The 26715-nt window shown below is 42.1% G+C and overlaps 2 long non-coding RNA genes across 2 annotated transcripts in view; one reads left to right on the top strand and one right to left on the bottom strand.

Moving 5' to 3' along the window:
- The window catches only part of LOC145538935 (uncharacterized), a 53485-nt gene that overhangs the window by 19586 nt on the left and 7184 nt on the right, over positions 1-26715 (bottom strand). Inside the window, exon 2 of the long non-coding RNA XR_014077343.1 lies at positions 12972-13191. This is a non-coding gene — a long non-coding RNA (uncharacterized LOC145538935). The remainder of the gene's footprint in view (positions 1-12971; positions 13192-26715) is intronic.
- On the top strand, positions 10678-25957 carry LOC145538936 (uncharacterized). The gene is made up of 3 exons (XR_014077344.1): positions 10678-10732; positions 19312-19402; positions 23429-25957. It is a non-coding gene; the product is annotated as an uncharacterized LOC145538936 (long non-coding RNA).

Genomic DNA, 26715 nt, shown 5'->3' with positions numbered 1-26715 from the left:
GATATTCCCTAAAGACCACCTCAACAGGATGATGCCTCATCTCCCGTGACTGTTCCCAAAGTCCCATCCAAGACAATTATCTAATCTTTGCTCAGGATTCAAATTACCTAATGTTTTTACTTCACTGGATTGAGCAGGCTCCTTTGTACATCAGTTTCTGGAGGAAAAAAAGAAAAGATGCTCTCATTTCAATTACCACCCTTTTAGAGGTCTTATTACTTCATCTGTCCCATGTTCATTATAGGGGATGGTCATGAGAACAAGTTCAGCTTTACAGTCTTTGATGGAATATATTAGCAAAATTGAGTTTTAAAACGAGAGAGAGAAATAGCATTCTGTGCATGAAAAGAATTTTCCATTTCAGCCTGTAAATTGAAGAAAAAGACTGAAGAAATTATCTGCTGTTATAAAATATTCAGGAAGATAGCTGGCAGTGTTTTTTCTTCTTCCAGAAGCTTTGATCCAATCATGGTTGAGGTATTGCTGAATACACGTGAGGTCCCAGCTCATTCTGCTGACCTCTCACTTGTTCTCTGACCCAGATGCCTCCTATTTCCCTTTATACACCCTCCTCCAAGCATACCTCTGTCCCTAGCTTTTGAGCACATGCCTGGGTAGATTTGGGGGCCTCTTACCTTTTGGTTGTTCCCTTGGTGTCATCAATCACGGATTTGATTATCTGGTAGTTCAAGATCTGAGAGGCCACCAGAAGTAACTCTGGACAACACACTCTATGAAATGGATGAGTTAATACTCATCTAAATGTATGAGTTAATATATTTCTCTGTGCTTTTTCTATATGAATAGGTCCTTAGGATTTTCTTCCTGTGTATGAAGGCGAAAGTGTTAGTAACCCAGTCATGCCTGACTCTTTGTGATCACATGGACTGTAGCTCAGCAGGGTCCTCTGTCCATGGAATTCTCCAGGCAAGAATACCGGAGTGAGTTGCCATTCCCTTCTGCAGGGATCAATCCTGGGTCTCTTGCATTGCAGGCGGATTCTATACCATCTGAGCCACCAGGGAAGCCCCTTCCTGTGTATATCTCAATTTAAAAACTTAAATCCAGATCCATGTCCCTATCTAGAAAGCTTTAATGGTTCCTTGCTGCCCACAAGGAATATATATATCTATATATATATATCTATTATATAGACCATTATATCTACTACTGTGGGCAAGAATCCCTTAGAAGAAACGGAGTAGCCATCATGGTCAACAAAAGAGTCCAAAAGGCAGTACTTGGATGCAATCTCAAAAACGACAGAATGATCTCTGTTCGTTTCCAAGGCAAACCATTCAATATCACAGTAATCCAAGTCTATGCCCCGACCAGCAATGCTGAAGAAGCTGAACTTGAACAGTTCTATGAAGACCTACAAGACCTTCTAGAACTAACACCCAAAAAAGATGTCCTTTTCATTATAGGGGACTGGAATGCAAAAGTAGGAAGTCAAGAAACACCTGGCGTAACAGGCAAATTTGGCCTTGGAGAACAGAATGAAGCAGGGCAAAGGCTAATAGAGTTTTGCCAAGAGAACGCACTGGTCATAGCAAACACCCTCTTCCAATAACACAAGAGAAGACTCTACACGTGGACATCATCAGATGGTAAACACCGAAATCAGATGGATTATATTCTTTGCAGCCAAAGATGGAGAAGCTCTATACAGTCAGCAAAAACAAGACAAGGAGCAGACTGTGGCTCAGCTCATGAACTGCTTATTGACAAATTCAGACTTAAGTTGAAGAAAGTAGGGAAAACCACTAGTCCATTCAGGTATGACCTAGATCAAATCCCTTATAAGTATACAGTAGAAGTGACAAATAGATTTAAGGGACTAGATCTGATAGAGTGCCTGATGAACTATGGACAGAGTTTCATGACATTGCACAGGAGACAGGGATCAAGACCATCCCCATGGAAAAGAAATGCAAAAAAGCAAAATGGCTGTCTGAGGAGGCCTTACAGATAGCTGGGAAAAGAAGAGAAGCGAAAAGCAAAGGAGAAAAGGAAAGATATTCCCATCTGAATGCAGAGTTCCAAAGAATAGCAAGGAGAGATAAGAAAGCCTTCCTCAGCGATCAATGCAAAGAAATAGAGGAAAATAACAGATTGGGAAAGACTAGAGATCTCTTCAAGAAAATTAGAGGTACCAAAGGAACATTTCATGCAAAGATAGGCTCGATAAAGGACAGAAATGGTATGGACCTAACAGAAGCAGAAGATATTAAGAAGAGGTGGCAAGAATACACAGAAGAACTGTGCAAAAAAAGATCTTCACGACCCAGATAATCACAATGGTGTGATCACTCACCTAGAGCCAGACATCCTGGAATGTGAAGTCAAGTGGGCCTTAGAAAGCATCACTACGAACAAAGCTAGTGGAGGTGATGGAATTCCAGTTGAGCTATTTCAAATCCTCAAAGATGATGCTGTGAAAGTGCTGCACTCAATATGCCAGCAAATTTGGAAAACTCAGCAGTGGCCACAGGACTGCAAAAGGTCAGTTTTTGTTCCAATCCCAAAGAAAGGCAATGCCAAAGAATGCTCAAACTACTGCACAACTGCACTCATCTCACATGCTAGTAAAGTAATGCTCAAAATTCTCCAAGCCAGTCTTCAGCAATACATGAACCGTGAGCTTCCAGATGTTCAAGCTGGTTTTAGAAAAGGCAGAGGAACCAGAGATCAAATGCCAACATCCGCTGGATCATCGAAAAAGCAAGAGAGTCCCAGAAAAATATCTATTTCTGCTTTATTGACTATGCCAAAGCCTTTGACTGTGTGGATCACAATAAAATGTGGAAAATTCTGAAAGAGATGGGAATACAGACCATCTGACCTGTCTCTTGAGAAACCTGTATGCAGGTCAGGAAGCCAACAGTTAGAACTGGACATGGAACAACAGACTGGTTCCAAATAGGAAAAGGAGTACGTCAAGGCTGTATATTGTCCCCCTGCTTATTTAACTTATATGCAGAGTACATCATGAGAAACACTGGGCTGGAAGAAACACAAGTTGGAATCAAGATTGCCGGGAGAAATATCAATAACCTCAGATATGCAGATGACACCACCGTTATGGCAGAAAGTGAAGAAGAACTAAAGAGCCTCTTGATGAAAGTGAAAGAGGAGAGTGAAAAAGTTGGCTTAAAGCTCAACATTCAGAAAACTAAGATCATGGTATCTGGTCCCATCACTTCATGGGAAATAGATGGGGAATCAGTGGAAACAGTGTCTGACTTTATTTTGGGGGGCTCCAAAATCACTGCTGATGGTGATTGCAGCAATGAAATTAAAAGACACTTACTCCTTGGAAGGAAGGTTATGATCAACCTAGATAGCATATTGAAAAGCAGAGACATTACTTTGCCAACAAAAGTCCGTCTAGTCAAGGCTATGGTTTTTCCAGTGGTCATGTATGGATGTGAGAGATGAAAGAAAGCTGAGCGCCGCAGAATTGATGCTTTTGAATTGTGGTGTTGGAGAAGACTCTTGAGAGTCCCTTGGACTGCAAGGAGATCCAATCAATCCATCCTAAAGGAGATCAGTCCTGGGTGTTCATTGGAAGGACTGATGTTGAAGCTGAAACTCCAATACTTTGGCCATCTCATAAGAAGAGTTGACTCATTGCAAAAGACCCTAATGCTGGGTAGGATTGGGGACAGGAGGAGAAGGGGCGACAGAGGATGAGATGGTTGGATGGCATCACCGACTCGATGGACATGGGTTTGAGTAAACTCCGGGAGTTGGTGATGGACAGAGAGGCCTGGCGTGCTGCAATTCATGGGGTTGCAAAGAGTCGGACACGACTGAGCGACTGAACTAACTGAACTGCTGCCCACAAAATCAAGACCCTCTGTGTTTTTCCCCAACATACCTTTTCAACAAATCAACTCCTCTAGACATAATGAGAGAAGCTGTACAAAGCAGTGGCTGGATACATAGCCTTTGGGCTGGAATTCCAGCTCAGCCACTTAGAGGTTATATCCTCAGGTGAGTTACTTAAACCCCTCTATGCCCCAGTTTCCTCAGCTGTATAAATGGCTTAATAATAGAAATAATTTGAATTGCAAGAGAATATATCTTAGTTGCTGAGAAAAGAATCTGATACATGATAAGCATCATCTACTATTATGATTATTATTACTCGATACCCTCAGTACACTTGCATTTTTCTACTTTTGTACTTTTTCTTACAGTTTCTGAAATGCTCATCCCTTCTCTCCAAATTCCTCTAAATTCTTCCCATCCTTTAAAGTCCTTACCAGATTTTTCCTTTTCCATAAACTTCCCTGGCCTGTGTAGTTCACAGTGTTCTCTTCTTTTGTGCACCAGTACACCAATTATCTCTTCCAATCATTTTGCATATGTTCACTTGTTGCTTCATAGCACTTCTATTGCTGTCTATGATATAATTCACATATAATTTCACCTGGTCTCCCCGAACTGGCCTGTGAGTCCTTTGAAGGTAGGGACTCAGGCCGGTTTTTGTATAAAGCTCAGCACCTGGTAGACTGCCTTCCCAATTGTAGCTCAATAAATATCTGTTTATTTGACTTGATTAATCCGCAGGTTGAACATAAGTCTGCTGGATGCTTTTGCAAGTGGGGAGCTAAACAGAGTGCAGAAGAGTTGGGACCTTGGTTATTCACTTGTAAAACATTTATGAAGTGTCTGTGCAAGGCTCTCTGCTTCCACCTTTCATCTGACAGGGTGTCACCCCCACCACCATGAGGCACCAGGACTGTCTGATTAGAGGATGAGATCAGGTGCTGTGTTTGGCCAGAAGGGGCAGCCTTGGCCACTAGAAAGCCTTTTAGAATAGTAGTTTTAGGGGGAGGCAGGGACAGAGTTCCCAGTCCTGGCAGTAACATAAACAGTCTCCTAAACTGACTGATCTCTTGAAAAACTGAAAGTGAAAGTCACTCAGTCGTGTCTGACTCTTTGCGACCCTATGGACAACCCCACGGAATTCTCCAGGCCAGAATACTGGAGTGGGTAGCCTTTCCCTTCTCCAGGGGATTTTCCCAACTCAGGGATTGAACCCAGGTCTCCTGCATTGCAGGTGAATTCTTTACCAGCTGAGCCACAAATGAAGCCTTGAACTTTCTTGAACTCTTACGCAAAGACACCTGTCTTGGATCTTGTTGCGAAACTCAAAAATGATATGAATGCTGTGTATTATGCCATCATACTGATTTTATTTACTTACTTTAATCCAAGTTACACATCTGTTTTAATAAAAATAGATTTCTATGGCTTGAAAGAAAAAAAAAAGTCTCCTAAAGAGCAGGTGCTTCCACAAGGAAGTTTTATAAATTCAGATCTTTCTTGCTTGGCTGCTCAGAATTGCCCCTGGCTGGAGATTTTTGGCATCTCAAAGGGCCAGGGTCAGATAAGAAAGACGATCTAGCCTGGTACTGGGTCAAGACTTTCAGGTTCTAGTCCAGGCTCTTTTACTAACTTCCTGAGTGACTTGAACACTTATGTCATCACCATGCTCTTAAGTTCCTTCATCTGTAAGTGAGGGTTTTGGATGACTATATAACCTCTAGGGTGCCTGTTATCTCTAATATTCTATCACCCTAGGAGTGTTCTCTCAGTGAAGTCCTAGGCAGCTACAAGAGGAGAGACAGAGACCTCCTTCATCTGGAGTTAAGATTCTTCTGGCCAGTGGAGCTCAACTGAGTTGGTCCCTAGGGTATGGGATGATCTCATTTACTGGGAGTGGTCCTGCTTACAAATCTCAGAATCCTCCTCTTTCTCCACCAAATCTAGGAAAGTAAGGATTTGGCAAATAGGATAATGAAGAGATGTCAGGGTAATAATGAGGCAAAGGTCTTAAGTTGGGGCCATCTCTGTTTATCAAGTCAGTTGTCCCCAGCTCTGGATTCTGAGTGTTCCCTCCTTGCAGTCCTGCAGAAAGGACTGAAGTCACAGTCACTGATGAGGGTGGAGGTCTAGGGATGTGAAGCAAGATTGCACTGAGGCTTGGTGTCAAGTGTGCACAAGTGGTCAGAGAACCCACACAGCCGTGGGCTCAGCCCTATTGATTCATTCCCCTGGCCTTCCCATCCCCTTACAGTGGCAGAAGGCACGCCCTCCTTTCAGCACCCAGATGTCCTTGGCAGCTTTCCTCAGATGCTCTGGCTACTTTTGCCTCATTACTCCTTTCACCCTCAGCTTTAGCTCAGAGCAGCTCCCTACCTCAGTAATTCACCTCCATCCCCCACCTAAGGCAGCCAGTCTGCCGCTTTTACTTATGTCATGTTCCTGGGGCATGAGATCACTGAGGCCATGTCTCTTTGAACCTATGAGCCCATCCTGTGCCTGGAAAATCATGCTGAGGAGAAAGATATGGCTGCTGCTCTCAGGGGACTCTGTGCTGTGTTACAGAACTCAAAGAATAATATGGCAATCACGTAACTGTCTTGGGCAGAACTTGTACAAGGATAACAGTTCTTGTAGGACAAGTGGTCAATTGTGGAAACAGACATCTGTCCCACTTATGTATTTCATAGTCTTACTTTGCTTTCCCTCTCCTGGCAATGCAACAGCCCCTGCTAGGTGCTTGGCTCTGTGACGCTTACTGAAGGAATACAGGAGGGAAGAGAAAACACATGGCCTTAACCTCCAAGGAATTTACAGTCTGGTCAGAGAAGCAAGGCATTCACACATTTGTGAGTTCATAGGGCAGTTGAGAGTAAGAGGACTTTACCTGGAGCCCACGTCGAGTTTAAGCATCTAAAAATCCCAAGTTCGTTTTTCTAGTAGATGATCCATAATTACCCGATTTTAAAAGCACATAGGACAACCTTCCCTCCCCCCCCCCCCCAAAATGAAGAATTAAGCTCAACTTAAAAGGCCTGTGCTGGAGTCCTGGCTTTTGACTTACTGTTTGTGTGATAACAATTATCTAAGCTCCTTGATCCTCAGTTTCTCAGTCTCGAAAACAGGGAGAATCATTTCTGTCCTACTTATCCCATAGCATGGCTGTTAGGATCAAATGAGATAAGTATATGAAAGTTCTTTATAAATCATAAAGCACCATGCAGTTGAAAGGTATCATTAATGTTTAAAACCAAAACACAAGTCCATACGGAATGACAGAACATAGTTTATTGGAACCTTAGAGGTGTTGGCACAAATGTTTTCCTCTTGCAGATAATGAAATCGAGACCCAGAGAGTTTAAGTGGCCCACGGACAACAGCTAATCTGGGGCACAGCCAAGGCCAGAGGCCAGCCTCCTCAGGGCTCTGCCCTGGAACCGCTGGGGGAGCCGGGCAGCCCAAGTCCAGTGCTTCTCTCTGTGTCTGTGACCCCTGGGGCCCAGTTTGCTGCAGGCTGGGGCTCTTACTTCCTCAGCCGCATGGACGATACTATCTGGCTAACTGTGGATTTTTTTACTTCTTCACTCTACTCAGCTCCAACCCGTTTCCAACCCCTACCACTCAGCCGACCCCTATGAAAATGGTTTCCAAGAGGAGTCTGTTGGAAACAGACTGAGCAGTTAACATCAGCACCAAATAACTGCTGCCTCTCTGGAAGAGACCCAGCAATAAGGTGGGGACAGCATGTGTGGAAACGTGAGGGCCTTGGTAGCCAGTCCAAATATTGCAGACAAGTTTTGTGAGCAACGGCTCTCTGAACAACCATTTGCCAAAATGGCCCACATTCTTGCAGGCAAAGATCCAGGTGCAAGTTATGAAACAAATGACACAGGGGTGGCTTGATAGAAGGGGCCCCGGCATATTGGTGAGAGGTGGGCCAGAGGGAACCGGGCCTTTTATCTGTTCATTTCTTTCCAGCTGCTGCTAAAAGCCTCTAATGTTACATGTGTTCTTTTCTCTCCCAATCTAGAAGAGAACCTGGAGACCAGCTTCTGCAAGTCATGCCTGCGTCTATGCTAAGTGTCACCTGCAGCAGTGTAGGAAACACAGGCTGCTTCTTTCAGTGAAGGCCTCCAGAGGACAGTGCCCAGACAATCTCTGTGACCCATTCTAGTTCAACTGTTCTCCAGTCTTCAGAAGTGGGCCTCTCAATAACCTTAAGATACCACCTTAGCCATTTGTGTTTATTCCTTCTGGCTCCTACTGATTAGAGGTAGGGAATAGCCACTCACCAAGTTCTCCACTTAAAATCATGCTTTGAAATACTTGATCATAATAAATGCATCTCCTTAACCTATACTTATCTAGACCTAATAATTTAAAAAACATTTTATGTACTTACTGATTATAATCTTCAACTCATATAATCCCTGCTACCTGACCCTCAGCTCTTCAATCCAGTCCCCTAAAATAAAAAAAAACCACCCCTGCAGTGTTCCCTTCTCCTTTCTAGGCACCCACCACTCTTCCCTTCTTAAGAACCTTTCCATCTTCAATTCACTAACATCTGAACAGCTGCATAAGCACAAAGTGTTTAATTTGGGAGCAGTGTCTGTGGGAAGGAACGCTTTTTAAGTTTCCAAGTAATGCAGAAGCTTAATTTAGGAATTCATAGGACAGCCCTCTTGGTTCTGGAAGTCACAGAAATTATGGATTGCACTGCAGAGGCAACCTGCTTGATGATGTTAGCACTTTGCAGCACTGGGTTTTTATGCAGCAGTTTCATTATGATTTCTGTCTAGAGACATAGGGGGGCAGTCCAGTTGAAGCATTCACTCCTTGAGGAAGGGGCCTATGTCCTGTTCAGCCTCTCTGTGTGGTCAGGGCCTACAAGGGCAAGCAAGTGGTTAGTGCCTTTAAACGCTGGATTGTATTGCCCGTCTGGCCCCTACTCCCTACTTTGGTCTTCAACTTGATCCAAACAGGTCTCGAACTAGGAGATGATAATGGTTACCAAGTACTGAGCAGGAAGAGGGATGATCAGATCATACCACCACCACCTTCCTTGGCTCCAGGAGGCTTAAAGAAAGTTAAAGTGCCAAGATTAAAAAGTCTCACGTCCTACCAGATCAAATGTTAGAATCTGTCTCTCAGCGACATATAAAATTAGGGTCTGAAAAATAATGAGAACCTGGATAGAACATGATAGACTTGGACATAGGATGGATCCTGGGAGATTCACCCTAACAGGGGTGTGAGCACGAAATGTAGAAATGGGGTGGACACTTTCCCACCTCCATCTCTACCAATCACAGTCACAGCATTTGGGGCTGGAACTGAGACAGCACCTGCTAAGTGGCATTTCCCAGAGCCATCTGCATACCATACACGCTCAGAACCCTCACAGGGCCTCTGTGGAGTCCAGGCAAAGCATCCTTTTGTAAGATAGTAGATGTGCGTCTTGACTGCCATGAGATGTTCTAGAAAGTTAAAACACACACTCAGTCGTATTGCTTGAGTCCCTAGGGCCCAAAAACCCAGAAAAAGAATGCAAACTCTGTGTCCTAAAGGGGACAGATACATACAGACTGTGTGATAAGCTAGAGGTCCCAAAGTGTCAGTCTAGAGAGAAAGAAAGACAAGAAGCTCCCCAAGAGAAAGTCACTGTGAGCGAAAATACTCTGGCAGAGTAGATGAGGTCCAGCCGGAGCACCTGAATGTTGGAGGACAAGAGGTTTCAAACAGAGGGCAAGCTGAGTCCTTCCCCACTTTCTCACCTGGGGTCCCTCAACTCCCAATTCTATGAGTTCCAGTGAGTTCTGGGTTGGGTCTTACTTAGGAAACAACAAACTGTGTCACTAGAGAGACGTACAACTATTCTGGACCTGAAAGACCTTGTTAGGCTGCTCAGGGAGGGAGATGACTCCTGCAGGTCAATGGTTTGGGGGAGGTGGGCAGAAGCTTGGCAGCAGACAATGGACAACAGAGACCTGCTGCCCAGGCTGGTGAGGGCAGCAGGTCTTCAGGACAGAGACAGAATACACACAGAAGACGTGATTGAACTGTAAGTGGTGGCAGAATTAGCCACTTTTGCTGTACAGTATATTTTAGTTTTTGAATACAATATATTCAAATTAATTTTTTGTGTGTGTGCCAAATATTGAAGTCTTCAGAGCTCAATTATAATGGCTTCATCTCCATTTATTTTTTATTAACATTTATTAGGGGTTTCCCAGGCAGCACTAGTGATAAAGAATCCACCTGCAATGCAGGAGACATAAGAGACATGGGTTCGATCCCTGGATGGGGACAATCTCCTGGAGGAGGGCATGACAACCCACTTCAGTATTCTTGCCTGGAGAATCCCATAGACAGAGGATCCTGGCGGGCTACAGTCCATAGGGTCGGGAAGAGTCGGACATGGACTGAAGGGACTAAGCATACAGCACACACACAGCATTTACTAGTGGGCCTAAGATGATACAGAGAAATAACAAGAAAGAAGCATAGGCAGAAAGATATATTCAGAGAAAATGGATATTGCAGAAGATACACACAAAGAGATACTGAAAGGGTTTGAGAAAAGGAATTAGAAACAGAGAAAGAGAGAAAGCAAGGAAAAAAAGGGGGAGAGAGACTTTTTAAGAGATCCAGGACCAGTTAGTGTTCCACTAGAAGCTAGCTGGGTCCCCTAGGATGAAAATCAGAAGGGCCCGGATTGAGCCTCCCAGGATTAAGAACCTAAGAGAAACTACAAAGGTTTCATTGTTTTGTTTATCCGGAGGTTTTGACTCCTGGCAACCCGGGCGCTGGTGTTCTGATACACTGCTCGAGCTCCCCCTACTGGCGGCTCTGCAGAATCTCACCATCTGGGTCCAAAGTGGAATCGGATTACGTAAGTTTTCTCGAGCTTTACCCACCCTTTTCACTTTTTCCATTTTTTCTCAAGTTCTTGGTTCTCCGAAGCTAATACTAGGGCTTGAATTCCCTGACTGATTACAATCGTCCTTACGCCCAATGAGGGCAGTCCTAGAAGACTCCTCCTAAGGAGGGTGCAAGCAGGAGGCTGAGCATTTATTAAAGACGTGCCACAGACAAAGTGCTCTGCAAAGGCCTGAAGGGAACTCATTTGGCCTTTAGTCTTCTCGCTTCAAAAGTGGCTGCTAGAATTAAAACTGGCCTTCTGGGGTTGGGTTGAGAGCACTCCCCTGTCCAGTTCTGTCCACCAGAACCAGCATTCCAAAGTACGTCCTGAGAAGAGCCCACCAGGGCAACAGTGATGACATCCCCTTCCTCTTTTTTTCCTTTTCTTTCTCCCCGTTTGTCTCCTTCCCTGCATGAAGAGGAGGAACTGCTATGTGCAAAGCCCCTGGGACGGGAAGGGACATGTCTCCCCAGTGCCAAGCTGATCTTACTAAGAATAACCTTTATCTCTAGGAGGAAAGGCAGAAGACCTGGTTCTCTCTTTCTCTCCACCACCTCCCCCTCAGGTGGATTTTAAAGGGGCAGCACCACCCACTTATAAGAATATACTGATCCCTGTCTTTCCTAAAGTGCTAAAGTTCTAAGTCACAATGTCTGGAGTGGGGCAATGTGAGAGAAGAGAACTTGAGTCCAGAGGACCAGGTGAGGAGGTGAGGGAGGAAGCAAGAAGGAAATGGAGGGCAAGAGAAAGAACAGGACACAGGGATCTCTGTTACACCCTGAGCCGGGACGTCTGCACTCCCAAGCAGACTGACAGGGGTAGTCAGACCCTTGTGGGGAGGGTTTCCCTGGGGTGGAGAGTGGGGTCCCCACTATGGCTGTACTTGAGGATCACCTTGAAGGGTGGGACAGATTTCCAGACCTCTGGCCAGGATGTATGCTCACAATAAGGAGCCTTGTTCCCCTCAATCCCTCCACTCAGAGGTTAGAAATCCAAACCATCTCTAAAAATTGTTTTTCTTTCATAAAAGTGCTGCTTTTCTCTTAACGCAGAAAGTATAAATGTTCCAAAACAATAGGTCAGAAGCACAGCATTGTTTTCAAAGACTCCAGAATATCAGAAAGGATTCTCTTCACTGACTAAAAACTGAACAGATTTTTACAGTGAACTGCATTGCAGAAAGCAGGGAAAAGCCCTCAGAAAAATGGAGTTCCTTTTTTAGTCCCCTGTTCTGCCCTTGCCCACTGTTTCTTTCTCTTACCCACCTCCCCTCCCCTAGCTTCTTCCTTTCCCCTTATCACTGATTCAGACTTTTGCTCGCACTGTCTTGCGGTCTCTGGGCTCTGGCTTCCTTCCCTTCTCACCTTTCATGTCCTCCTGCATGTGCTTGTCTGGGCCAGAGTGCCCAGGTAAAAGGAATAGGAAGAAAGGATTGCCATGTCTGCTTGGGATCCCTGATGCCCTGAAGCCTTCTAACAGGGCAAGTGGACACCCTACAGAATGTGAGGAGAGTCCGTCTCTGGGTCTTTCTTTACTAACCACTCAGTCTATAAACCTCCTCTGGAAAGTTACTGGACAGTTGACAGCCTGTAAATTGCAGTATCGCCTGTCTCGAACAGCCCTTCTCCACTCCTACCATAGGAAAGTGTTTTAGTGACTCAGGATTCAGTAGGAGCAGAAGGGCCTGGGCAAGCACTGCATAAATACAAATAATGGTTATTTATCACAGATGAGAGTGGCTCATAAATATAACTGAAACTGGGCCCAGTCCTGCTACTATTGAATAAAGGAAAAAACCCACAAACATCAAAAAGTAAAAAATAAAAGATGTATGCTCTGCAGATGTCATTTCTCCATATTGCTATAGCTAAATAAATTATAGCAATTTCCAAAGTGTTCCTGGAGAAGATATGATTTTGTAAGAAACCTGCTCAGCAGCTCTGTGGTGTGGGCCTGAGCTGCCTATGACCAGCAGAGGGCAGACTTCAGTTATAAACGGGAACCTGCAGTGGGTGGATGGTGGGGAAAGGGCAATTTAGGATTCCAAGGTTGTAAACTGCTTATCCCATGCTACACATACCATCAGAGATCATAGTCCAACATCCCTGACAGGCTATGAGGGACTAGAATTCAAGGAGTTGGTTATAAGCAGAGAATGACATAACTGGAAATGTTCCTTTGTTTATAAGAAAAGCTTGTTTCTACATACCTCCTCTGGCAGCTGCAGCTGCTGTTAACTGTGAGTCACTGCAGTGACTTGTCCCCATCCTGGTCTGCCACAGCCCTTCAGAGCCACATATTGTTTACAGTGGAGATGTTTGGGCTTTGTATCTGACTTGGAAAAGCAGGTGCTATTTCCAGGACTTGATGAAGAAGGTCCTGCTGTTGGTCATTCCCTTTTGTTTAGTGAGCATGGAGAAACCTGCTCCCTGGGAAACAGATAAGGATGAAGACCATTAGAAATGTTTATTTAAGATTTGAGCCAGCTTAGCAACCCCACTTCTAGATATATCCAAGAGAATTGAAAACATATGTCCATACAAAAAATTGGGCAGGAATGTTCATAAGCAGCATTATTCATCATAGCCAAAATAAGGAGAAACAACCCAAGTGTCCATTGACTGATGACTGACTAAGCAAAATATAGTTTATCCATACAATTGATTATTCAGTCAAAAAGGGGGGAAGGATTGACATATATTACAACATGGATAAACCTGGAAAACTTCATGCTAATTGAGAGAAGCCAGTCACAAAGAACCACATATTGTGTGAGTCCATTTGTATGAAATGTCCAAAATAGGCAAATTCATGGAAACAGAAAATAGATTAGTGGTTGCCAGGGGCTGGGGTAAGGGAGAACTGGAGAATGACTGTTAATGAGTAGCTGGTTTCTTTTGGGATAAAAATGTTCTGAAAATAGACAATGGGGATGTACAACTCTGCAAATAAACTAAAAACCACTGAACTATATACTTTAAAAGGGTGAATTATATCTCAATAAACTGTTATTTAAAAAAAGATTTTTTGGGGAACTTCCCTCGTGGTACAGTGGTTAAGAAACAGCCTGTCAGTGTAGGGGACAAGGATCAAACCAGGTTTGATCCTTGGTTCAGGAACATTCCACCTGCCTCAGAGCAACTAAGCCCAAGCACCACAACTACTGAGCCCAAGCTCTAGAGCCCACAAGCTGCAACTACTAAGCCCTTGGACCACAACTAGCCTGTGCTGGCCTGTGCACCTAGAGCCCGTGTTCTACAATAAGAGAAGCCACCGCAATGGGCTGCCTGCTCACCACAACTAGAGAGTAGCCCCTGCTCTCCACAACTAGAGAAAGCCCCCGTGCAGCAACAAAGATCCAGCACAACTCAAATAAATAAACAAACACATCTTTAAAATTAAAATAACAAGATTTGGGGGACTTCCCTGGTGGTCCAGTAGCTAAGACGATGCATTCCCAAAGCAGGGGGCCCAAGTTCGATCCCTGATCAGGGGACTAGAGCCCACATGCCACAACTGAGAGTTCCGGTGACACAGTGAAGAGCAGAGATACTGCATGCCGAAACTAGCACCCAGCACAGCCAAATAAACAAATACATTTTTTAATTAAAAAAATAAAACAAGATTTGGAGCTGGGCAGATGTTACTAGAAAGAAACTTAGAGCAGGAAATACGGAGAATGTAAAGAGAATATTTGATTTTAGGAGAGACAGTCTTCCCCTCAAGCTAAAACATATTTTGTATGAAAACAGCAGATTTAGTGCAGACTGAAAATAAAGGTAGGCAAACTCACTGCAGGAAGCAAGGAGAATTATCCACAAAGTGAACCAGTCCTGCATCTTCTCCAGCTGACTAACGTGTAAAGGACTGACACCTCTCTGATCATGCAGTCATGGGTGCTATTTCACTCAAGGCAAGAGGGCCACCTTTGTGTTGACTTCACGGTGACCCCTATGCAGAGAGAAATAAGGGAGAATCACACTCTTCAGGCCACATTAATAGGAAAGACTTCCCAAGCTCTCAGAACCTGGTGAGGAAGGAAGGTGGTAATAGTTAAAAGTCACCAGCTCAGTTTCTGGGGGCCTCACAGTCACTCCTGAGTCCCAGGTATATTATTAATAATCCCTGCAGAGTCTAGAAGCTTGTGCTCTGTTCCTCCTGTTGCCACCGCAGCACCTTGAAGAGCCTGAGCCTATAAGAACTCTTAGTAAATACTTGAAAAAAGTGGAGGAATGAAGAAATAGATGAGCACACAGGTGAAAAGCCCCAGTGAAATGCCCTGGGATGCCTGGGGCCATGGTCAACAGCCTTGGTCAACACAAGTGAGTAAGAAAGATAAGAAGAAATGACTTTATTCACCCACTCTTCATCAGAAGATAAAGACGATTCACAGATCTCTGGACCTGCCTTGTTGAGTTCTGAAGGCAAGGGCAAGGTTCCAGGCACACCTAAGCACATCGTTCTAGAACAGGATGCTTGACTTATCTTTAATTTATCACCTTTATCCAATTCCTGGACAGAAACTGTAATATGTTAATATCATTGTGTGCTAGTGAGTCAAAATTTGTTTCACTTCTAAGATGTACTGTGAAGAAACTCTATGAGAGTGTATGCCTTTTAAAATTTGTGTTTACTAATTTAAAACAAACAAACAAATGAAAAAGCACATTCCTGTTCTGTAATTGGTTATGGTGACCAAGGAGAGCAATGGTACTGGAATATAGTAAATATTTTCCAGCCCTGTGTTTTTCTCCAAGTCTGGTCCTCTGGGTGACTGTTAACGCATTTTAGGGAACCAGGGACTATGTCTAAGTATGTCTTATGAAACCTGCTTAATTATAGACTCAGTCAAGAGATGGGAACTCGGTAACTAATTATGTACCTAGAGCTTCAAACAGGCGTTGGAACCAGAGCTCATAACACTTCCAGTTATGCAGTAAGTACGGGGTTAAAAAATCACAGGCCAAATACCGATTGTTTTTTAATAAATTATGAGTTCAGAAGTAAAAAGAATTAGATCTGGGAGCTGGGCAGATCTGGATCTAACACTTGGCCATTTCCTTCTGCTGTTCCTTTAGGAAATGTGTATTGATCTCCTACTACGTACCAGGCACTGTTAGGCATTGAAGATATCAATAGAAACACAAATGAGAAAAGTCTCTACCCTTGGAGAGCTTACAGTCCAATAGCTACATAAATACTTATCTTTAAAATGTTGATAAACCTCTCTGCATTCAAATCTGTAAGATGAAAAAAAAAGATACCTAATTTGAAAGTTTTAGGAGGGACTAAGTTGAATAACATAAAAAGCCTAGAATATTGCATTTAAAAAAATTTTACTTCTTCTTTCCTTATATACACCCACTAGTAAACTTTATCATTTGCTACCACATGCTACTACTATCTTTAATTGAACATTCCTAGCTTAAAGTGACACCTAATGGGTCAGGGCTTTGGTTAGAAACCCCAAACAGTACGTGTTGTAGGGAGGAATCTTGGGGTTGACATCAGCGAGGTCTTCACTAGAAACCAGCTCTGCTAGTTGCTGATTTGGGGCAAGTTATTTAACCTCTCCAAACTTCACTTTTATCCTCCGTAAAATGAGACTAAGAACCCTATCCTCATGGAGTTATTGGGAGGTTAGATGAGAAAGACCAGAATACATCACAAGTAACAATAATAAAGTGTTAGCTGGTGAAATCTTTGTTACATGTCATATATGTGGGTCGATTTATGTATTCTGATGTCACAGTTTAAAATACACTTTTTACTGTGGGCCATAGTCCAAAAGAATTGAAAGTCATTGCTACTACTTTAAGACACTATCTAAGTGGCCTGCAATTAAAAAAAAAAAAAAACCACTATTTTTCTTTTTTAATTGAGGTAAAATTGGTATATTAAAGTGAAAATCGCTCAGTCATGTCTGACTCTTTGCAACCCCATGGATTGTAAAGGCTATGGGCTTCTCCAGGCCAGAATACTGGAGTGGGTAGCTGTTCCCTTCTCCTAGGGATCTTCCCAACCCAGGGATCGAACCCAGGTCTCTCGCATTGCAGGTGAATTCTTTACCAATTGAGCCACCAGAGAAGCCCCAAATTTGGTATATAACATTATATAAATTTTAGATGTACATTATAAATCAATATTTGTATACATTACAAGGTGATCACTCTCATAAATCTGGTTACTCTCCATCATCATAAACTGAGTCACACCACCTATTTTACCCTCCCCCAATAACTCCTTCCCCTTTGGTAATCACCAGTCTGTTCTCTGTATCTGAGTTTGTTTCTGTTTTGTTTGTTTTATTAGATTCCACATACAAGTGAAATCATATGATATTTGTCTCTCTCTGTCTATTTCACCTAGCATAATACCCTCTAGGTCCATCCATGTTACTGCAAATGGCAAAATTTCCTTCTTTCTAGGGCTGCATAGTATTCCATGGTGTGTGTGTATGATGGAGTTGGCTAAATGAGTATATGCAAGGTTCTAAGACATGATGTCTTTCTGAAGAGAAGCTGTGTATATACATACACACCACATCTTCTTTATCCATTCATCCATAAATAGACACAAGTTGTTTCCATATCTTGGCAATTGTAAATAATGCTGCAATAAATATAGGGTACAGACATCTTTTCAAATTAGTGTTTTAATAGCCTTAAGATAATACCCCAAATTATAAGAATAACTGAATCATATGGTAGTTTCAATCTTGTTTTTCTTTTTGAGGACTCTCCATACTCTTTTCTACCATGGCTGCACCAATTTCCAGTTCTACCAACAGTGTACAAGGGTTCCTTTTTCTCCACATCCCCTCCAATACTTACTGTTTCTTGTCTTTTTACTAATAGCCATTCTAACAGGTGTGATATTGCATTGTGGTTTTGATTTGCATTTCCCTGATGATTACTGATGTTGAGTATCTTCTCATATGTTTGGTGGCTATCTGTATGTCTTCTTTGGCAAAATGTATTCATATCTTCTGCCCATTTTTAAATTGGGTTCTTTGTTTCTTGTTGATGAAGTATGTGACTTCTTTAATACTTTGGATATTAACTCCTTATCAGATACATGATTTAATTTGCAAGCATCTTCTCCCATTTAGTAGGCTGACTTTTCATTTTGTTGATGCTTTCCTTGGCCATGCAGAAGCTTTTTAGTTTGATATGGTACCGTTTGCTTATTTTTGCTTTTGTTTCCCTTGCCTTTGGAGTCAGCTCTTAAAAAAACACATTGCTAAGACCATTGTCAAGGAAATTACATCCTATTTTTTTCCTCTGAGGAATTTTATGGTTTCAGTTAAGTCTTTAATCCATTTTGAGTTGATTTTTCTGAATGGTGTAAGACAGAGGTATAGTTTCATTGTTTTGCTTGTGGCTGTTCAGTTTTTCTAACACCATTTATTGGAGAGACTGTTTTTTCCCCATTATATATTCTTGGCTCCTGTGTGGTAAATCAACTATTCATATTTGCATGTATTTATTTCTGGGATCTCTATTTTGTTCCATTGATCTGTCTGTTTTTATATAATTTTTCAATTATACACTCATTAATTCACTCAGTAAATAGTTATTGAGCACCAAATGCCAGGCACTGTTCTAGGCACTGGAAATATAGCAGTGAACAAAATAGACAAAAATTCCTGCAGTCATCTGGCTTATCTTCTGGTTGGGGAGACATTAGTAACATAAAAAGATAAGGTACAAAATTTAGGAAATACATAGGAGGAGAAAGGAAGGAAGGAAAAAACAAAAGTGGAGGGCATTCACAATCAGGCAACCCAGAAAAAAACACTGTTAACATTTCAGTTTATGGTCTTACAGACCTTTCTTCGTCTACGTATGCCATGTATCTTGCCATTTAGAGAACTTCAGGGTAATAGGTATCACATAAATGTACAGGATGGATACTGACCCGTATCTAGTTCCCTGAAGCATGAACGGAGAACCTTTGCTTTCCTCTCCACCTGCTTTCCTCCTCCCTCTTTCCTTTTATCCCACAGTGGTCTCCACGTTGCTGCTTCTCTGTCTTCTATAGTAATTATACAGCCAGGTCCTCAGCCTTGAAGACAGAGATCTATATTGTACACGAAACAGCCACAGTGTTGGCTGACGCAGAGCCCTGGGAAGTTCTAAGTCCGGGTTCTGTCGAATATCAACTTTTAGTGACTATGATGATTTAATTATTTTATGGATTAAAAAGAAATTGAGGTCCAGAAAGGCTGTGACTTGTCCAGGGTCTCACAAAAGGAAGAGGATCAGAAGTCTGATGTGCCTGTGCTCCCCGGTGTGAGCTCCTTGATTTGGACATCTCCATCCACCCTGCATTTCAGATCCCCTTCTTATCGTGCCTGTATATATATATATTTTAATCAAAAAACACTAAACTGTTGTAGTTGTTTTGTTATTTTCTAGAAGGCACAACTGGTTAAACTTATCCTGCCTTAAGAGACCATTAATTTAGAGATTCTCCTTGGATTTTGTGACTGCCATACCAAAGATCTTAAAATAAGTGTAATAAAAAATTGCACTTGGGTCCAACAGACAAGAAGATGGAGTGGATCTCTTCCAAAGCCAGTGTTTATACTTGGATGCCTCTGGCCTTCTCACTTACTTTAACAAGCTATTTCATGAGGTAACTTTATCTTTAAAGACACCTTATTGTTTATTTTTTAAGGGGACGTGGTTTTTAGGAGAGCAAGAAACTTAAAACCAAGAGGTTTAGGCTCTAGTCCCAATTCTGCTGGGTGACCTTAGATGAATCATGTCTCAGCTTTGAGCCTAAATCCCTCCTTTGTACAATATGAAGGGTGGACTAGACTAGAGATTTTCACAATGGAGTCAGTGGGGCCTCAGGATTTCTAAGACATATTTCTGGGCCACACGGGGAAACCTAAAGTGAGACAGGCCGGGGCTCCAGAACCACACTGCCCTCTGTCTTCCTCCCCAACCCTACTCAGAGGAGCAGCTCTTTTATTTGCCTCCCAAGGGGAGAGTCTGCATAAGATTTTATTTGAAGAAAAGGTTCTGTTATTTTTTTAGCATTTAAATATCACCAGAACAGCTCGATGATCTGAAAGAACCTTCCTTGTTCTATTGTTTCTACCTTCAAAGATTAGCTCTTGATTTTCCTTTTTAGAGGTTTCTTTGTTCTTATGGGGACAGTACACTCACTGATCACCACTTAAAAATGAATATTTTCCCAAGCTGACTGCTAACTATGTATTATGCTGGCTGTAAAGATGCTGGAAATGAGCTTGTCTGGTAATCCTGCTCCAACAGTGTTGCGACCAGCAGGGAAGAGTGTTTGCAGCAGTGCTCATTTGCTGACCGGAATTTTATTTATTTATTTAAACTCAGAGCTGTTTGTTCCAAGCACTTTGGAAAAACAGTTCCAGAATGGTTCCCAGCTCTGGCCAGCACAGCAGTACCCTCACCTGCATGCTGCCACTTCTAGCAAAAGGCATTCTGCTACACTATTTCTAACAGCTCCTATGCAGAGGGGACCTCACATCCTCTCCTGCACATTTTGTCTTTCTGGTCGTCTGTCTCACCGTGTGCTCCCAAAGTTGCCTCTCAACGCCAGTGACCTCTGGCTGCTGCTGCGGTTGGGGCTGGATCAGGCTGTGCCAGCCCTATCCTTCCTAGAGCCTCTCTACCCTTTCTGATATGGATTTATTTCACATACAATGTGATTGTGGCTGCTTTGCCCGGAGTGAAGCAAGAGCAGTTATCCTTTACAAAGTACTGATCTGGACTTTCATCTAAAATCTACTGTTGCTAAAAGCAGACAAAGATAAATCAGCATTTTTCACTCACTGCAGAGTGGTAAGGTTCAAGAACTTGCTACCAGATATGTAAAATCAGGATGTAGGATGGGGGAAGGTGAACAATGGTTCAGGCAGGGTCTCTGATGTATCACACTGAGTGTTCTTTACCTCATTTAATCCTTAGGATAACCCTCCTAGGTAGGGACTCTGATCTCTGTTAAGAGGAAGAACCCAAGGCTCAGAGAGGCAGAATAACTTGTCTGACACACTGTCAGGAAGTGGCAGATGCAGGAACTGGACTTGTTGTATCTGACACCAAATGCTGTGTTCTTTCCAATCTACCATGCTGCCTTCTTGATGAGCATGCTGACTCATTTGGGAAGTTATGTAAGCTTGTAGATCACATTGAGATTCTCAGATAATGTGACTGCTTAAAGAAGAACAAAGTATTGCCATGATAGCTTTGGTGCAGTGACATCGGTGAAAAGAGGAACTCCATTGCTGGGAAGGATTATGGAAAACTGTTGAGAGGTAAAGGGCTATACTAGCAGAATCCAAACAAGAAGCAATCACTTGTCCCTTCCCCTCCCAACTTGTTCTGTAAATAAGTAAGGTTTAAATGATAAACATATGAATAAAGCTCTCTCTCTCTCTCCATTGAATTCACAACTGGACTCATTCAGATTCAAACTCCAGTTGAAACCTTGTCCCCGTGCAGAGGTATGCCAAAAGTGCCCAGGATCATGTGGTTAAGTACCACTCCAGACAGTCACCTCCATCAGGGGAAATGAACAAGGTGGTTCTTTAGTATCGTCCATATACTCTTTTTGATTGAATAGAGAAGTGTTAGAGTCAGATTTGCACTTTGGAAAGTTACCTGTGGCCTTTGTGTGGGGAGAGAGCAAGAAGGGAGGCGGATGTACCGAGTGCTGTTAGTACCCTGCCATGTACCTCTATGTTCACCGCTCTGCACTGAAGGTCTGTGACCCTCTGCCTTCTAACTGGCAGCATGCTCAGCCTTTACACAATGCAGGACTTCTTGCCCCTGAGAGCAGCCATTAAGGGCTGATAGGTAGAGAGGTGGTGGATAAATATCCCAGTTCCCTTGCCTGTCACTTGGGATGATTCTGAGGTGTGTTCTATAATGTACCCCAGAACTTGCTAGAAGGATGGAGTTCCAGTTCCTGCAGTGCTTGAAAACACACACTGCACTGGCTTCTTTCACTTCCCTGTCTCATTCTCCTACTCGAGTCCTAGGTCTCCTGAGATCACCTCTAGAATAAATTACCTATACTCAAATCCTTGTCTCAGGCTCTGTTGCTTGGGGAACTCAAAAGAAGACCTTTCCATACCTCAGTGTAGAGATAGATAATGGAGGTTCAAAAGGAGCAGAAGTGGGATTGGAGAGGAGGGGATGGATATGAGCAACATTCACCCTGAGATTTAGGACTTCAAAACTGGTAAAATGGAGTACCAGAGAGAGGGGAGGGGGAAAAGACGACACAAGGACTCTGGATCTTGAACTTGAGCTCCTGGATGGTGGCAGATGCCTTGAACTGAACTAGGGAATACATTCTGGGATAAGAAGATCCAATTTTGGATATGTAGGAGAAGGCAGCATCTGGCTCTGTGATGTCATTTACAAGAGTGAAAGTACCCATTTTGCCAAAAGCATCTTTCCAAACTGCTTACGCGAGTGCCTGAAATTCTATATTACTCATTCCTTTGGCTTGCTTTTTCCAGAATCCTATTTTTAAAATGCTCCTGAGATTATTGATAATTTTGTTACATGTGATGATAGCATTGTGGTTATGTAGAGGAAAAAAACCTTCTTAATGGTTAGAAATATATGCTGAAGTGTTTATGGGTAAAACAAAACACTGTTAGAGACTGCTTTAAAATAATCCAGCAAAAGCAAAAGTGAAATGTATAAGTCGGGGGATAGATAAAATGACACTGACAAAATATTTAAAATTGTAAAAGTTGGGGGGTGAGTACATGGGGTTGGTTCACTATACCATTTCTTCTCCTTTGTGTATATTTGAAGATTTCAATAATAAAAAAAAACCCAGAAGTTACTCTGATATTTTAATGATGGTTCTGAGGGGATATTATATCCAGCTGTTTTTACCACTTGTGAAAAAACAACCACAAAAGTGTGTTTTAAAACTTTGATTTGATTTTATATTTTTAGAACATTTAGAAGAAAAGGGAGGCTGGCCTTTTTAAGAAATAGACTTTTTAAGAGCTGGATCTTAAAAGAGAGAAGAAACTAGGATTCAGAGGTAGAACAGCATATATTTTGCCACCTGTTTGATCTTTCTCCCCATTTTTCAAAGAGGAAGATGCTATCTAACCGTTTTCTATCATGGCCCCTACCACAGTGCTCCTATATCAGGTGCTTTGAATGCATGATCTCATTTATCTCCAAAACTCTGTCTAGGGGTCCATTTGAGAAAATGGAGGTTAGAGAGGTCACGTCTTTTTCCTAAAGATCATGGGATGATAAATTGCAGGAGCTTAAGTGATCATTCACAAACTAGCTCCCATTGAATTGATTGTTCAGGAATTGGCCACTTCTGCACAGAATGAGCCTAAATCAAGAAAAATGAAAAGCATGCTCTTTTGGTTAGGGATGACAGGATGATAAGAGTTCATAGACCAGGTTGGGGAGTGTCAAGGAAGCATTGAGCTTGTTTACCCCAGAGCCTCATGGGACTGACAGAGGATGCCAGGAAAGCTGGACGTGAGCCCAACATCTGGAAGAACCAACAGGGCGTGAGAAGCAAAGATAAACTGAATTGAAAAAAGCAAATAACTCCATAAGTAAGTGTAAAATGTTTAGAAAATCAGTGTTTTTTAAGTACTTATTATATTTTCTTCTTTTTTAGTTCAAATACAGGAGATAAATACAGGAGATAAAGTAAGTTCCAATTATTTTCTCTTGTTGGAATTTTATATATCTTTAATATTACGGATATTATTATCCACAATAGAGATTAAAGAAAAATGCTTACATAAAATCTCAAGCATAAAAGCAGAATGCAGTATATCTATAGCATGATGACAATGTTTTAAAAATATCCTCTACATGGAAAAAACTTTGGAAAAAGATGACAAAAAATTTTGGGATTGTCCTTAGGTTGTACAATTATGCCTTTTAAAAAATCTTTTGATTTTTTTATTCTATTTTTAAATTTTCCTATAATGACATGTATTACTCTTAGAATGGAAAAATGTTAAAAAATAAACCAAAGAACTTCATTTTACTTTTTATTGCTGTTTAATCTAGAGTAATGAAGATGCTAATAAGAATAAGAAGCTAAAGATATTTATGGTTTCATGTTGAGGACATAAATACAGTTTGGTAGGGAATTTGATTAAGTGATGGTAAGTTATATGTTAGGTACCCTCAGTTAGCCATATATACATGAAGCAATCTCACCACTGGGCCTCCAACCCTTATGCATGATCAAGGTGACTGAAGATCACACTAATGGTAGCAGAATATAGACCACTAGCAAAGGTCTCTCTCTAGACCTCAGGAGCTTAAATTTGTACACCAACATTTTTCGCTGGCATTTTAAAGAAGTCGTAAGAGTTAGACTCTAATTATTTTAGGGGATCTGATAGTCTTTCAGGGGCCAGACTGGTGCTGCATTTTAGAAAGCTAGAGTCAGCCCAGGCAGAAACGTCAGCTATATTTTCTACCTGGAGAGAGAACTCTCCCAGACTATTAAACCAAAGCTGTGCTGCAGTCACTCACAGTATCTACAGAGTTCCTTTACAGCAAGGAGTTGTTTCTGCTAACTGACTCCAACATTGAAATATTAGCCGTCATTTGGAAATATGAAATTAAGTCTCTTTCTTGAAGAGGCTTTTCCTAAAGCCTAAAGAAAAGACACATGAACAATTTCATTACAATCTAAGCAGGACTGGAGTGGGCCGTGCACAGGGTCTTGAGCCAGTGGGACATGTAGAATCAGAAACCAAACCTGTTCTTAAAGGAGAGGAAGAGAAAAACAACTGTAACATAGCCTACAATAAGTAAAGCAAAAGAACTAGTAAACATATCTAGGAAAGAGAAAAATCACCTCTACTTGGGCGTTTTATGCAAAGGCTTCCAGAAAATTGGGCATTTGAAGTGGACCTTGATGGATATAATATTTCAGTTGGCCACAGACCGCAGGAGAGCATAGGCTGGCACTGATGGAAAGAAGATCATCAAGCAAAGGAAAAAAAATGATATAAGGGCAACACTTTGTTCCAATTTTTTTTTTTTAATCCAAGAGGTCCTATAAACTGAAGACTCGAGGAGTTGTGACTTGGTCTTTGGCTTGTTTTGTTTTGCTGAGTTTAGACCTGGAGGCAGGTAGAGGACAAGGTAGCTTGCTAGAGGGCATCCCAGGGCAGACATGGCAAGGGGGCAAAAGAAGAGGGATGAGAAAGTTGCTGCAGAAATAAGGACCAGGGGGAAAAGCAGAGATGTTAAAGGGCACCGTTAAGGCATTTTGCTTTGTGATGTACCCCTCCTCTATTACTACACAAAATCTTCAGTAAAAGTCTACATTACTAGACCGTTATGGGTTTTGACAGGAATTTTTAATTTGGGGCTGTGAGCAGAAGGGGGTGAGGTGAGGAGCATGGAGTACGGTGTGGAAGTGAGGATGGGATGAAAGCAGAGACAGCAAGAAAAGGGTAAGCATGTTTCATTAATATGTTCTCTTTGAAGTGAAGAAAGACAACTGGTCATTTATTCATTCACCACTGAGATGATGTGCCAGGCACTGTGCTAGTCTGGGGATATAGGCGGAGCCAAGCTCAATGTGGTCCTGGACTTTGAAGAGTCTATATTCTAACGTGGGGGCTGGGGAGAGACAGGGATTAACTAAATAAAACCAAATGTAAAGTTAGGATTGTAGTTAGTGTTGTAAAGCAGACGTCCATAGTGCTATGAAAGCTCATAGGAGAATCTGACCTTGTTGGTTAGTTAAGGGAATACAGAATTGAGTGAGTTCTGAAGGATGAATAGGAGCGTAATGTTTATGGCAGTGGGAAAAGTATGTGGAAAGGCCCTGTGGAAGAAAAGAACTCAAGGCAGGCCAGTGTGGCTGGAGCACAGACAGTGAAGAGGAGCATGGGGCCAAGTGTAGCTGAAGAGGTAGGGAGCACACCTCACTGGATCTTGAAGTCATGTAAGAGTTTAATTAGGAGAGATAGATAACAGATATTTTAAAAGGTCACTTTGGTTGCTAGATAGCATCACCAACTCAATGGACATGAATTTGAACAAGTTCCGGGAGACAGTGGAGGACAGAGGAGCCTGGTGTGCTGCAGTCCTTGGCGTCCCAAAGAGTCGGACCTGACTTAGAGACTGAACAGCAACAACTGGATGCTGTGTGGGGAAAAAAAAAATGAAAGTGTAGCACGTGTGCATGTATACAAGAAAACCAAGTAGGAGGCTATTGCTTTTCCCAAGCAAAAGATGATGGTAGGGCAGAACTTTATCCCAAGAAGAAAGCATGACATAGCCTCAGATAAGAGGACTAACCCTCTTTTATGTTAAACTGACAACTTGCAAGAAAATGTCACCTTACACTCTGTAGGAAACTTATTGTTCCTTTCAAGTACAAATATGTGCTTATGTAAGTGACTTTAGGAATAAGAACAGATATATGACTAGGATGAAAAGATGTCTCTGAAGAAGTGGAATGCAAAATGTAATATTCATAAGCTTTTGGATCTGTCTACATGACAGATGTGTTTCTAAGTGCACTGTATATTTTAAGCAGAAATCTTTTTTTCTGGTTGGTTTGTATACAGCACAATAAATGGATGGAGTGAGCGAACCAGTATGTATGAACTGCTTTGTCTTTATGGTAAAAACAATTCATAGATGCATGCACATTAAAACGTTTTTGTATTACCTTCAATTCACCCTGTGTATTCCAATTTTGCTCAAGGAGAAATTAACAAACCACAATGGCATTGGAAGATTATAACACACCTCCATGTTAGAAACAAATCAAGCAGACAAAGATATGAGAGATGAATAAAGATATGAGAGATCCAAACCACACAATTAACAAGCTTGATCTAACCTTGCTCTCAATGAATACAGAATACACATTCTTTTAAAGCTATACCAGAACTATTATAAAAATGACTATGTGTATAC

This window comes from Giraffa tippelskirchi, chromosome 2, assembly GCF_054371585.1.
Source record: "Giraffa tippelskirchi isolate mGirTip1 chromosome 2, T2T-mGirTip1v1.2.pri, whole genome shotgun sequence".
NCBI lineage: Eukaryota > Metazoa > Chordata > Mammalia > Artiodactyla > Giraffidae > Giraffa > Giraffa tippelskirchi.
The sequence above is the reverse complement of the archived record's forward strand: the minus strand, read 5'-3'. Positions and strand labels throughout refer to the sequence as shown.